Raw genomic sequence first — 4,857 nt, forward strand, 5'->3', positions numbered from 1 at the left:
CAGTGTCTCTCTGCGCTCCTGTTCCTGTTCCCAAAGAATGGGAGGAACCTCAGCCCTACGGTGTGTCCCCATGTTCTACATTTATCTTTGATGTCCCTCATCATCAGGAATGGACATTGGCTCAAGGAAGCACATCCAAGTGCTGCATTCTGGTGTTTTCCTATGACATATTAGTCCCAACATGATGTGACCTCAATAAACTCTGTCTCACAGGCCTTCATGGAATCACAAGGAATAGCTGATGGTGTTTGTACTGACTTGGGTTCCTATCGCCTCACGTACATGATGTGCGTGCTCACATCTCATCTGTACAATGCAAACATGGACCTCTGACCTATTCATTCAGTGTAATTCCATGGAGGGACAAAGAGCTCTGAGCTGGGGTGAGAGGCCAGTGCTGGAAATGGTGGTTGTGAGGGTCCAGCCCATGGCGATTGCCCTGGGAGTCCAGTGCACAGGGGCACAGCCCAGCCCCTGCTCTGCTGGTCCTGCAGGTCTCTGGCAGGAGGCCTGGCTGTGAGAGGACACTGCTGAGTGCCAGCCCTGCACACACACACTGTTCAGATGTACAATGGGGTTTGCATCTGTGGCCACTTTTGTGGGCATGTTCTTGAGAGAAGGTTTATAACAAGACCTAAACCTACAGGCCCTGCCCATAGGAGATCACCTTTCTATCTGGAAAGGCTGTTGTGAGGCCAGCTCTGTCACAGCAGTGCCCATTGCCTGTCCCTGCCTGCGCTCACAGCACTGACACACAGCAGGACGGGGACCAAGCTGCCAGAGCACTCAGGCCTTGCACCAACACAAGGGATGAGAAGGAGAGTGTGGGAGTGGAACCAGAACAGCTCTGGAAGAACAAGCACTGGTGCTCCCTGGCAGGGCTGCCATGCTGGACTCTTTTCCCTTCCACCCATGCGCACGGGAACTATCACTGCAGCTCCAGAAAGGTCTTGGAGAAAGAATGTCAGTGAAAATTATTGGTGAAGGATCCTTTATTTTGCTTAAACACAGAGAACACGATTCCACATTGCCACAGCCACTCACTGAGAAAAGAAAAGCAGGCAGTGAATTACAAAGGGAATAAAAATATTATCATAAAAAAAAACCAAACTCACAAGTAGAGACAAAAAATACTGTACACAGGATGAACCTGCAATAAGAATGTCTTCTTATGTAGAAGACAGACAGTTTATAGTTTCAGAAGAAATCCAGTCATCTGTTTCCACAGGGCATCCTTGAGCTCCTGGTTCCTCATGCTGTAGATGAGGGGGTTCACTGCTGGAGGAACCACAGAGTACAGAACAGACACCACCAGATCCGTGGATGAGGAGGAGACAGAGGGGGGCTTCAGGTAGGCAAACACACCAGTGCTGACAAACAGGGAGACCACGGCCAGGTGAGGGAGGCAGGTGGAAAAGGCTTTGTGCTGTCCCTGCTCAGAGGGGATCCTCAGCACGGCCCTGAAGATCTGCACATAGGACACCACAATGAACACAAAACACCCAAATCCTAACCAGACACTGACCACAAGAAGCCCAAGTTCCCTGAGGTAGGAGTGTGAGCAGGAGAGCTTGAGGATCTGGGGGATTTCACAGAAGAACTGGCCCAGGGCATTGCCCTTGCACAGGGGCATTGAAAATGTATTGGCCGTGTGCAGCAGAGCATTGAGAAACCCAGCAGCCCAGGCAGCTGCTGCCATGTGGACACAAGCTCTGCTGCCCAGGAGGGTCCCGTAGTGCAGGGGTTTGCAGATGGCAACGTACTGGTCGTAGGACATGATGGTGAGAAGAGAATACTCTGCTGTAGCACAGAACATGAAAAAAAAGAGTTGGGCAGCACATCCTGTGTATGAGATGGCCCTGGTGTCCCAAAGGGAATTGGCCATGGACTTGGGGACAACGCTGGAGATGGAGCCCAGGTCAAGGAGGGCGAGGTTGAGCAGGAAGAAGTACATGGGGGTGTGGAGGTGCTGGTCCCAGGCTATGGTGGTGATGATGAGGCCGTTGCCCAGGAGGGCAGCCAGGTAGATGCCCAGGAAGAGCCAGAAATGCAAGAGCTGCAGCTCCCGTGTGTCTGTGAACGGCAGGAGCAGGAACTGGGTGATGGAGCTGCTGTTGCACATTTGCTTTTCCTGAGCATTGGGGCGCTGTCATGAGAAAAAAAAAATGCAGTGAAAAGCCAGGGGAGAGTTCTCCAAAAAATCAAACTAACTCCCTTAGATCCTCCCCTGTCACACACAGACACCCTTTTCTTTTTCTAGGACAACTTTCTCCAGCACTGTGGTTGGAGCCCTGCTTGGTGCTGAAAAATGTGCAACCGAGAGCAGGGACTCTGCCCATGGGCTCTCAATAAGTCAGCCAAGCTCTGCAGAAATGGGGCCACGGAAACTGTGGGGACTGTCCTGGTTCTGCAAACAGAAGGGCTATCAGCACTTAATTTGCTTTCCCACTGATAAGGAACGGAGATGGTGAAGGCAGTTTAAGAGTTCCAGGATTCTTTACATCTCCCCACATATTCACTGCAGAGAGTTGTTGGGTGTCACAAACCCTCAGCATTTCTGGTGCACTCAGGTTGACCAGAGCGAGTCCTGTGAGACCAGAGGATGCCTGTGGGTCAGTGCAGAGTGAGGGCAGCTGCTCTGTCCCTCTGTCCTGCTCCAGCTGCCCTGGGCTGGCACCTTTCTGAGATGGAGCCTGATCACACTCCCATGTTACCCTGAAAAACCACCAGGCACTGCTGAGAGCAGACGGACCCATCTCACACCATGACATGTCTCCTTCTTTCCTAAGGTCTCAGCACCCCACATTTAGCCCAGGACACACACGACTTCTTTTCACAAAGCAAACAGCATTTTCTCTGTTGCTTCATTTCTGTGCTTCTACATGGGGATTCAGAACACACACAGATGCTGGAGGACAGGTTTGCATCCTGCAGGGAAGCTCACAGCTTGGAAGGGAAACTTAACGAGATAGCCAAGGGTCCTAATGATGGCATTTGATTCGAGGAGACTCAGATCATTCCCCAGCCCCACAGACTGCATTGCCCACACCCCACAGGTCAGAGCAAAGCGGGGACACGTGTTCCCATGGACACAGCTGCAGGAAAGGACCCACAAGATGAGGCTGTGACTCTGCAGCTGAAACTGCCATGCCCAGGGAGCCTGGGAGCAAGAACAAGATCCCAACAGCAGTGACCCAGAGCAGGGGAGCAAGAAGGACAATGCGGTGAGGGTGGGTGTGAGAGAGGCCAGGGCAGAGGCAGCCGGGCACTCAGACAGCGTCACCCTTCCCCAGCTGTGCAGCCACCTCCCAGACACCAACATTGCCGGGCAGCTGCTCTCAGCCCCTGTGCTCTGCAGAGGAACTGGAGCTCTGGCTGCACAGGAGCTGCTCCATGCCTTGGAGCCCCCGGCCCTGAGGGCAGAGGCTTTGCTGGGTGGGACAGGAGGCCAGGGGGCTGCTCACAGGAGGGATCTGCACTGCAGGGGATCACAGGGACTTTTCTCTGTTCTCCCTCCCATAACAATTCCGGGTTCAGTTTCCTCTCATTTCTGATCATTTCCCTGCTGCCTGGAGATTCTCCCCCTAGGAGGTGTTTCCCTGTCCATGTCTCTTCCCTGTCAGTGCTCACAGACCCCATCCCACCCTCTGTGCCCTGGGCACCCCTGGGTGCTCCCCCTGCAGTCACCCTCAGCAGAAGATGCCATGATGCCCTTTCCCATTGATGGCGCTGCAGGGAAGCCCTGCTCTGGAGTGTGTTCTTCTCTACAACAGAGATACTGTGAGAGAGACCTGACAGATGCTGTAAATTGTGGGATGTATCATCTTCAGGGTCTCCCTCCAGGAAATGCAGCTGTATTGTCCTACAGCCAGAGACTCACCGTGTTAGACCTGTGAAGATTTGTCTCTCAGTGAGTGCTCAGCAACCAACAACCTACATTGCCTTTCCCTTCTCTGTGCCTGGCTCCAGTGCCTTCGGTGCTGCAGGCAGAGCCCTCAGCCCCGCTGCATGTGCAGAGGAGCTGCTCCTGGGCAGAGCTGTCTCTCTGCAGCGCTGCCGCTTGCCGTGAGCTCCCTCTGAACCAGAAGCCCAGGCCAGCTCAGCAGCACAGGAGCAGCCCATGATGTCCCTTTCTCTGTCCCCTCTGGGCTCCCTCCAGGTGTCCCTGGGGCTCCAGGGCCACATCCTTTGAAACAACCTGAAGTAATCAGTGATGCTGATTCTCCCTCCTCTGTAGAGACAGTTGTTGCCAGCGTTGTATTTTTCCTATTAGAAAATGAATCGGTATGAAAATCATATTTTCTTGCCCCATCATTAGACATGACACTGGGAAAGTTACAGCAAAGGATCTACTTCCTGCAAACTGAGGGAGGAACATCTTCAGTTGAATGAATTTAGGCATTTTATTCTGGTTTTATACTCCTAGGTCTAGAGAGACATTCACCAATCTTTGGCCATGTCATGTCTGTGCTCTGAGGCAAAGCCTTTGCACACATGGGCTCTTGGGCACTTGGTACCAGGTTTCTTGTGGCAGGTCAGAGCTGGGCTGGTGCCACAGCTGGGGTGGTTCAGCCCAGATGTGAGGCAATGGCCTCAACCAGGGACCTGACTGGGGCAGCTGGAGCTGTCAGTGCTGCAGACAGAGCTGTGACACGGGTGGAATGAACTGCCAGGCAGGGTGGCAGAAGTGAGTTCATCTGGTCTGCAAGGACAGCAGCCTCCAAGCACAGAACAGCCCAGATCAGAACTCAGTCTAGACATCTAAGGCAATTCAAGGGCCCCATAATAAGCTGTTACTGCTTCAGGAACACTTAAAGGAGAAAGAAATACACTGTGTGGCCACTGATGAATTTTATC

General features: G+C 52.9%; 1 pseudogene; it reads right to left on the reverse strand.

The window, feature by feature from the left end:
• Window positions 1–1,189: 1,189 nt before the first annotated feature.
• LOC136115698 (olfactory receptor 14A16-like) lies at window positions 1,190–2,339 on the reverse strand (annotated as a pseudogene).
• Between the last annotated feature and the right edge of the window lie 2,518 nt (window positions 2,340–4,857).

Source organism: Patagioenas fasciata, chromosome W (genome assembly GCF_037038585.1).
Source record: "Patagioenas fasciata isolate bPatFas1 chromosome W, bPatFas1.hap1, whole genome shotgun sequence".
NCBI lineage: Eukaryota > Metazoa > Chordata > Aves > Columbiformes > Columbidae > Patagioenas > Patagioenas fasciata.